A 10,297-nucleotide genomic window follows, 5' to 3' on the forward strand; every position below is an offset into this window, starting at 1 on the left:
TACGTTTGCAATGAAAATTGATTGATTTGTATGGCCAATTTTTTCGAATGAACTTTTAGCAATTCGGTTAGGATTTGGTTTAAATTAAGGTAGCTTGTAATTTGTAACTAGAGGTGCAACGTGAGCGGGTGCAGTAAGATTGCAGAGTTATCCAAGTTGTTTTGAGAGTTGCCTGAGGCCCCCAAGCCCGACCTCTAACCTAATTTTGTGCGTCCAAGGCAGCCTTGAGCTCAATAAATTGAACTTGGGCTATGCTCCAATTAACAACAAATTTTAGCTGAATTTTTTTTTTATCGTCCACCCTTCAAGGATGACAATTATTTTATCAACCACCTTTCAAACAAGCTAAACCAACATTTAAATATTGATAGCATTATGTTGTGTTTGATTAGAGGTTTAGGGAGGGATTTGGAAAGGGAAAGGGAAAAGGTGTGTGAAACTATGAGAAATTTAGGCATATTTTATTCTCATTTCACCTACCTTTTCCATTTCCCTTTCCAAATCCCTCCTCAAATCCCCCAACCAAACACAACATTAAAGTAACACCAAGTAATTATTTAGTATTTAAAAAACATAGTGGAGACAACCAAACCTATGCTCATTTCCACCACTTCAACTTCAAAAAATTATTTTTTGTCATAAAGTATTTAATGAAGATTCCTAGAACAAAGCCACATGAAAAACGTGACAAAATCCAAATGCTAACCAAAAATCGGACCCCCACAAGCAACAGAAGGCATTAACTCGTGTCATTCCAGTCATCATCCACTAGAACACAAACTGGGATCCCAAAATTTTGTTTAAAAAATTCTTGCCATGGTTATAAAATTTTAACAGCCTATCACCCCTTTAAATCCAAGTCTGTTCTAGCTCTTTCAAACGCTTCAAAGTCTAGAACCTTTCTTTCACCTTTTCAAAGCCAAATCATAAAAGATAACTATATAACCTTAGGCATGTAAATCCTATGGTCTCATGTGTGACATTTACTTCTTCACTGGTCCCTAAACCACACGACCTGCTACCCAAGCTCCCTAATTATTGCCACCAGGATACCAAAAATACTCTTAAATGTGGAGATTGATATCTTCATTGGATGTGTGAGCTTGTGGCCAGCCAATAAAACCACACAAATCCTTTTATCTCCTTCATGGAGTAACTAATATTTTTAATGATACACATACCAAACTCAAACATGAATTTGCTAAGCCAATATTTTTACTTATCAAACAACCTGGCATCAACTCAACAACTTGAATTTTTAAAATATCTAATATGTTCCTATTCATGGCAACACTTGCACCAGTAAAATTTCACAAAAAAATAAATATGAGCGACCTTTTCAATCAATACTCTCCATATCACCATTTTCAGACTACAATTAATCACAAAATTCCCAAGTCTATAGAACAAGTGCTAGTAAATATCTCTAGTTTGATCCCCCAATCGCCAATGAAGATGCAAAAAAAAATAGAATAGACTACAATAGCAACGAGTAAAAGCAATGCTCAAAGATTAACATATAACATTATTTTCAATGTGAATTCTCTATCTAGTAGTCGGCATTTCTATTACTCAACAAAATGATTAAGAATGTAACAAGGGGAATGGTTTGAGTTGTAACGTGTAAGATTGCATTTCAAAGTTAAAAACTTGGCAACGCCCAGTCTTCTATGACTGAAATCCAATTTAAAAGCAACTACATACAAAAGTGAAAACCTCTAAAAGGTTGCTAAACGATGCGAGAAAAAAAACAAGAGTCATGACATGAAACTCTTATTTAACTCAGTGCTTTAAGAAAACTAAACAACTTAAAATTCTGAAATTCATTTTATCCCCCCCAACTACTGCTATAACTGTTATCTCATTTCCAAGCCTTCAAACTTTATCAATTCTTCAAATCTCTCGCATATCCCCCAAAATTCAGGGCACTATATCGACATAAAATAGAGCTCCAATTCACAATCTTGACTTCACACAAATCAGCCCACTAAGCCAACATTTGTTTGATAACTACTTTATGACTATTTTCAACAATTCATGGACTTAAACAATTCTTTCATTTGATCAAATGAAAGACTTTTACTTTGACTTTATTGCCATGTGTCATCATTTAATTGATTCACCTGTTGGTAGGAAATTTTACAAAAATGAGTGCAAACAGAAATGTACAATACTAATCAAGGTTCACAACCCCAATAGTTTCTTGCCTGTGACCTTTTCAATCAGTGCTCTTCAAATCAGCATTTTCTTACCATAATTAATCACAAAATTCCCACATTGATATGGAAACAAGTGCTAGTTAATACCTCCAATTTATTCCCCAATCGCCATTGAAGAAGAAAAACAAAATCAAATTATCAACAATTTTGTTTATTGATAAAAAGGTGTGGAAGAGATGATGTTGGAAGCTCACCTGGACTACAATAGCAACGGGTAAAAAACTGCTCAAAGAGTAACAAAAAATATTATTTTCAATATGAATTCTCTATCTAGTAGACAACAATTCTATCATTGTAAGATTGCATTTCAAAGTTAAAACCTAGGCATGGCCTAGTCTTCTGTGACAGAAATCCAATTTAAAAAAAAATTACATACAAAAATACAAATCTCTAAAGGTTGCTACATGATGTGAGATAGAAAACAACAAAAAACCATGACATGAAACTCTTATTTAACTCAGTACTTCAAGAAAACTAAACGACTTAACAAAGCTTTAGAATTCAATACCGAAAAAAGGGTAAAGCTTTTGAAGTGGTCCTGTATGGCTGTTATCCGGATGCTCACCCACTCAAATGCAGTAGCTAGGTGAAACACCCCTTCAAGTGGATACCATTGCTTTATTGTGCTACTTAATGGAACAAACCTAGTTTTGAAATAAGAACATCAATAACTCAAATATAGCATATAAGTAGAAACCATAAAAGATAATTCAACAAAGTAATGCTGCAAAGATAAATTCCAATTACCGAATAATGCCATTTGCCATTATTGATTTCTTCTTTCACTGCATCAGCGGGCACCCTTCTTAGACCTTTTCACCTTCTTATGATGTTTTCCTTCAACAATTTTCATAAGCCATTCGGGTCTTCGAGTTACAAACATAAGATATCCCATAATCATTCCAAATAAAAATCCGCATCCATACCCCAGCACTACAACTTGCCAGTTAAATTCGCTTGACTTCTCTGAATTCTCATCTTGTTGGAGTGTTGGTGGAGGTGGCAGTGGCAGTAGTTCCTTACATTTCTTTGATAAAGGCAATCCACATAAGGCCAAGTTCCCACCATATGAATCACTTCCAAATGTATTAAACTGGCTCCCTTGAGGAATTGGTCCTGCTAGTTGGTTGTCCGAAAGGTTTAGTACCTCAAGAAACGTCAAACTTTTCAATTGCTGAGGAATCTCCCCAACAAACTTGTTTGAGGAAAGATCCAATGATTCAAGGTTTTTCAAATTTCCAAGTGAAGTTGGAATGCGGCCTTCAAGGTTGTTATGGGATAAGTTAAGACCCCGAAGTGACTTAAGCCTCCCAATGGATTTCGGAATCTCTCCTTGGAATTTATTTCTTGAAAAATCAATGATTGATAAGACTATTAAGATTCTTGATAATTCAATCTCATATCCTTTAATCATCACCACCACAGAATCTTGATAATAGCTGTCACCCATGTATTTCAATTTCATTTCATGTTCATCAACATTCATCATAGCTCCAAATTGTTTGATATAATTTGTTGGCAAAAGACCAATGAACTCATTGCAAGATATGTCAATAATTCTCAACTTAGGAAAAGGATGTTTGCCTTTGGTCTTGGAGGTGCCTATGTGACCATGAAACCTATTAAATCTCAAGACAAGAACTTGCAATTCTGTAAGAGTTTCCAACCAATAAGGGAATGTATCGTTTATCTTGTTTTTTCCAAGATCTAGAACTTCCAAGTATTCACAATTGAGCAAAGATCGTGGAACTTGTCCTTCAATTTGGTTGCCATTCAAATTAAGATTCCTTAGCGAATTGCCTTTGGTAAATGTTGCAATAAAGGTGCCAGAAAAGCTATTGATCCCTAAATTCAGCACCGAGAGACTGTTGCTCAAGTTTCCCAAACATTGTAGAATCAAGCCACTCAAACTGTTATTAGACAGACTAAGAACTTGAAGTGAACTCAGACCGCAAATCAATGAAGGGATTTCCCCGCTTAATTTATTGTTTGAGATAGAGAAAAAAATTGTGGTGTTAGGTGGAATAGGGAGTGGTCCTTGAAGTAAGTTGGAGTGCAGGTCAATATATTGTAGATTCTTCCATGGAAGATGCTCTAAACTTGTAAGGAAATTATGTGAAAGATCTAAATTTTGCAATGAATCTTTCCCTATATTGAATAACCATTTTGGAACTTCACCATGAATTTGGTTGTTTGAAAGGTCTAGATAATGCAATATGGCTTGTTCTCTCAAGAAGTTTGGGAATTCGCTCAAGTTGCAAGAAGCTAATCTTATAGTTTCAAAATTGGTCAAGGTAGAGTTGACACTGTTGTTGATGCTCAATGAGAGACCATTATATGAGAGATCAAGATAGATCAGATTTTTAAGCTTTAGAAGCTTATCCAGATCCACTACACCACTTAAGTTATTTGATGAAACTAATAGGTATGTTAGGTTCTGGAGTTCATAAACTAATCCTGGAATTGGTCCCTGTAGCTTATTGTTACTCAATCCTATCTTAACCAGTGAAGGCAGAGCAAACAACGAAGATGGTATTGTCCCATTGAGTGAGTTATAACTCAAATCGAGAGAAGTTAGTTGGCTCATGTTGCCAAGGGAATCCGGTATTTGACCGTTCAAATTGTTTTCGAAAAGAGCCAAGTTAGTAAGTTGGCTCATGTTGCCAAGGGAATCCGGTATTTGACCGCTCAAATTGTTTACGAAAAGATACAAATTAGTAAGTTGGCTCATGTTGCCAAGGGAATCCGGTATTTGACCGTTCAAATTGTTTCCGGAAAGATACAAACTAGTAAGTTGGCTCATGTTGCCAAGGGAATCCGGTATTTGACCGTTCAAATTGTTTCCGGAAAGAGCCAAGAGAGTAAGTTGGCTCATGTTGCCAAGGGAATCCGGTATTTGACCGTTCAAATTGTTTACAAAAAGATTCAAGCCTCTAAGCTTTGCAAGGTTTGAAATTGATGAGGGGATTTGACCGCTGAAACTATTAGACGAGAAGTCTAAATCGGTGATTTTTGTAAGGTTCCAAACAGAAGCTGGAATAGACCCCGAAAGGTTGCAATAGGAGAGGGACAAAATATTCAAGGCTTTAAGATTGCTGATTGATTCAGGCAATTGGCCAGAAAAACTTATGTCACCAAGATCAAGAAACTGAAGGGAACTAGTTGCATTGAAGTATGGGAGTTTACCTGTGAGTTCCCAATTTCCCCCTACATAGAGCTCTTGTAGGTTTGGAAAGTGAAAAATGTTTTCTAAGAATTTCCCACGCAGTTGACAATCAGAAAGACTGAGAGATGTCAAAGAAGATAGATTTAGCAAAGCATGAGGTAAAGGTGAAGAGATATTCAACCAATCAAGGTGTAGTTCTCTTAATTGGGTTAGGTTTCGAAGGAGCATATTGAAAGTGTGTTGTTCAAGTCTCACCGGAGAAAAAGAATAAGGATTATAATAATCAAAGTCAGAGAGGTCAAGGGAAACCAATTTGGACAGATAGGAGATTGTTGAAGGAATTCGGCCAGTAAAATTAGAGAAAGAGAGGTTAAGATGGGTCAAGCTTGGAAAGGAGCCAAAATCAGGTGAAATTGTAGAGAAATTGAAGTCATTGAAGGCAAGATTGAGGGTTTGGAGATGACGAAGGTGGAAGAGGGTGGTGTTGGGTTGGATGGTGCCCTGAAGGTGGCTGCAACTGAGGTCAAGTCCAATCACATGACCATTCGACCAGTTGCAGGTGACCCCCTCCCACGAGTAGCAATCACTACTCTCATTCCAGAACACCATTTTAGGATGAGAATCAGATTCACAACCTAAAGAGGCATTAGCAATTATGGTAAATGTTGTTTTAAATTGGAGAAGTGAAAATCTCTGGTCCTCAAGGCAGGTATGGCGTGCAGAAGTAGAAAAAGAAGAAGAAGACAAGAGAAATAACAGAAGAAATTGATGAAGAACAAACATAACCCAACTCATTTTGTTTTCTTACAGGTAGAAGGATTCGGAGAGATATGAAAAGGAGAGTATAGGAAGGATAGTAGTTTGATGATGGAGAAGGAATAAATGTATTACTCATTCTTATACACACTGCTAAGTCTTTCTATGGTAGTGGTGGTGGAGCAACCCAGCCCAGCCCGTCAAGCACGGCAACTGTGTAATTTTGTCCACCAGCCACATGACTTCCAAATTCGCAACAGTGATTCTTTGTCTTTAATTCCAAGGGAAAATTATGTTGATATTCTTTACATTTTGTCTATTGTGTCATTTTAGTTTAAGTAATTTTAATTAATTTTATTTCGAATTCTTAACTTTTAATTTTGTGTTAATTTGATTTAATTGATAACATTAATTATGGTTGTTGAAAGAAAAAATGTTACTGAGTTAGTTGAGAATTGAATTGAATTGAATAAGTTTATAATTTTTTAGCTATAAGAATATGAAACGCGCAACTCATGGGCACATTTTTTATAAAAAGAAAATACTAAAAGTTGTAATCAATTGGATCAAATTGAGATAAAATCACAAATTAATGTTGAAATTGAGTCAATTGAAATTATAAAAACAAAAATAACACGAGTAAAAATATAAAGACTACTAATATAGTTTTCCTTTAATCAATTAAAACTTGGTAATGCCTTGACTATTTATAAAGCAAGTAATAAAACATTTTGGGACTGGTTTGCTTTTAATTGAGCAAAAGCAAAAATGTAAGATTCATTATTTTTTGTTGTCCAGCAGTTTAAAAAAAAAAATGAATTTTTTAGGGTATTATTTTTCACAATTTCTTTAATGGAATATTTAAAAAAATAGACATTCTAGATTGTTTAATAAATATATTTTTCACAATACAAGGCAATAGAAAATGATGAATCCTATGATATAGTTATTTTCATCAAATTGTTGAGTATGATTTTGTTTGATGTAGTTTATTCAATTTTTGCAAATAAAAAATATATTTTTTTAAGTAAATTAAAATTGTTTATGTAATTGTTGTTTATGGTATAATTGGAATAAAAGATAGTATTAGATATGCAATTAGTTTTTCTTTTTCTTTTTTCTTTTTTCTTTTTTTTTGTGTTTCATTGTTTTAAGATAGAAATATAGCCACGAGATAACTTCTTGGAAATAAGGGAATACTTTGAAGTTTACATTTGCTGAACTTTCAAAATGACGGAATTCATACTCAATTTGGTATTGACAAGCTCAACTCGAAACCGTCAACCACGCCCAATTTTATTTGTTTGAAACTTATTTGTTTTAATTTCATAAACGGATTATAAATGAGTAGCATTTATAAATGGGCAACAAGAAATTTAATTCACACTAGCATCATCCACAAATTCATATTATATGTATAGATTTTTTTTTTTAATTTTAAGAACTATATCTGTGATTTTTTATGAATATATTTTATTTAAAATATAAAATGAAGTGAATCTTAAAATTCATCATTTATTTTATTAAAAAATCAATTGATGATTCAATTTATGATTTGACACTTAAAAATAAGACTTATTAATTTATTTTTAAATGGACAGTATCGCTCTACTTCCTCTTAATAATTGTTAGAGATAGAATAGGGCAACCAACTTGGGTGGGTGGGTGGTGGGAGATTTCTAAGGAATGTGACTGAAAATATAAGTCATAATTGTCTTATAAGTTGCCCTATATTCAAGTGTATTAGATATGCAATTAGTTTTTCTTTTTCTTTTTTCTTTTTTTTTATATATATTTTAGACAAACTAATTATGTATTTCATTGTTTTAAGATAGAAATACAGCCACGAGATAACTTCTTGGAAATAAGGGAGTACTTTGAAGTTGATATTTGCTTAATTTTCAGAATGACGGATTTTATACTCAAATTGGTATTGACAAGTTCAACTCAAAACCGTCAACCACACCCAATTTTATTTGTTTGAAACTTATTTGTTTTAATTTCATAAACGGATTATAAATGAGTAGCATTTATAAATGGGCAAGAAGAAATTTAATTCACACTAGCATCATCCACAAATTAGAATGAACATAATAATAATAATGATAAAAGAAAATGCAAACAAAGTTGGATACAAGAAAGAATAAATGCTTAGTAGCTTCTGCTCATTTTTATGTTTCTTTTTTCTTCTTCTAATTCATATGCATGTTAATTTTTTTCCCCTAAAGTAGAGTGAACTAATCCATTTTGACTGAACACTCAAATGCATTTTTACTCTATATGCTCTCTGTCTCCTGGAACAAGCCATCCTCAAGGGCAAAACTATGATTTTTGTCAAGGGGGGCTAAGAACTTACCTAGAATCATTCATGAAAATTTTCCTATTTGACAATTGAAAGAAGCAAAAATTTTGAACTAAGAACAAAGCAAAAACTTAGATATTCATTGATAAGATATGGGTTTACTGACAAATAACCTCAAAGACGTTCCATATTTTGGAAATGATGCATGATAGCCTCATTTGGAATGCTGCTATATATCTCTCCCTCAATATACATAACCAGGCAATCATTCATCGACTGATCACCATTTTCATTGCGAAGCCTGTTCTTTACAATATTTGGGGTAGAAAATGCCCTCTCTATTTTTTCAGTACATTTTTTGTATTGGTGAATATTTTAAAAAATTAATAAATACATAAAAATATAAAAAATGTATTGAAAAAATATTTTTAGTGAATATTTTTAAAATGTATTTTTTTCAAAACACATTTTTTCAGTACATTTTTTGTATTTTTATGTATTTATTAATTTTTTAAAATATTTTTTCACAAAATTTTACTTTTTAGATATATCTAATTAAGGTGCATCTAAAAAAGTAAAAAAAAATGTTTAAAATTTTAAAAATATTCACTAAAAACAAAAAAATACGAAAATAAAAAAATTCAGTTTTCAAATAATTAAATCCAAAAAAACTCAAACCAAACACACTGAATACTTTTTAAACAATTATGTTGACATTTTGAAAAAAATTGTATTTTATAGAGAATTTTTTTAGTTATCCAAACAAATGTTTTACTTTTTTTTGATAAAAAAATTACATAATAAATATATAAAGTATAGAGTGAGTGGAAGGAAAAAAAAAAAAAAAAGAGTTGAATTTAATTTGAAAAATAGCAACCGTTTGGAGATGCCGTGGATTGAACCCGTGCCTCTGCCAGGCAAAACAAATGTACTACCATTTGAGCTACAGAGAACTCAAGTCATGTTTTGATCACATTTTGATAAATTTTAAAAGCGTGGTTAGAAATAGCACTATTACTCTCAAATAAAAACGTTGATGATAACCACGCGAACAGTAAAAGCGTGGTTACGAACCACGCTTCTATGAAAAAACAAAAATTTATTTAAAAGCACAATTAAAGTGTGGTTCACAACCACGTTTTCAGCAAAAAGCGTGGTTTGAAATCAAATTTTATGATTAACTTAAAAACGTGGTTTGTAACCACGTCTTCTTAATTAAAAGCGTGGTTTGTAACCACGCTTTTACGATTTCACAAAATTTCCGTGCGACATCTACAAAAACAGTGAAAGCGTGGTTCACAACTACGTTTTAGCCTAGTTTGAGAATTCCGTCCAAACTAGGCCTAGTTTGGGAAATAAGTTGCTAATATGTTTGGGAAAAGCCACTTTAAGTTCTCAACAGCTAGTCTTTGTCTTTAATTTCAATGGTCCCAAAACTATTAGTAACAGCTTTCCATAAACCACATGAGAAATTATATCGGTAATCTTTACATTTTGTTCTTTATGCCATTTTTAGTTTGAATAATTTTGATAAGTTCAATTTTGAATTTTAATTTTAAATTTTGTGTTAATTTAGTTCAAATAATAATACTGATTAGGGTTCTTGAAAGAAAATATTACTGAATTGGTTGAGATTGACTCATTGAATTGAACAAGTTTATAATTTTTTATCTATAAATGCATCACACGTGCCATTTATGTGTCCATTTTTTTATCCAACAAAACTAAAAGTTATAATTAATTGGACTAAATTGAGACAATTATAAATTCATATCAAAATCAAATCCATTGAAATTATAAAATCAAAAATAATATAAAAGTAAGAATTACTAATATAATTTGTCTGAATAAATT

General features: G+C 32.5%; 1 pseudogene across 1 annotated transcript; it reads right to left on the reverse strand.

Moving 5' to 3' along the window:
• Positions 1-2,354: 2,354 nt before the first annotated feature.
• On the reverse strand, positions 2,355-6,328 carry LOC145795215 (receptor-like protein 7 pseudogene; annotated as a pseudogene). The gene is made up of 2 exons (XR_014335734.1): positions 2,967-6,328; positions 2,355-2,863 (listed from the first exon to the last, which is right to left on the reverse strand). The product of XR_014335734.1 is annotated as a receptor-like protein 7 pseudogene (transcript).
• Between the last annotated feature and the right edge of the window lie 3,969 nt (positions 6,329-10,297).

This window comes from Camellia sinensis, chromosome 7 (assembly GCF_055761805.1).
Source record: "Camellia sinensis isolate YWXY chromosome 7, ASM5576180v1, whole genome shotgun sequence".
NCBI classification, from domain to species: domain Eukaryota; kingdom Viridiplantae; phylum Streptophyta; class Magnoliopsida; order Ericales; family Theaceae; genus Camellia; species Camellia sinensis.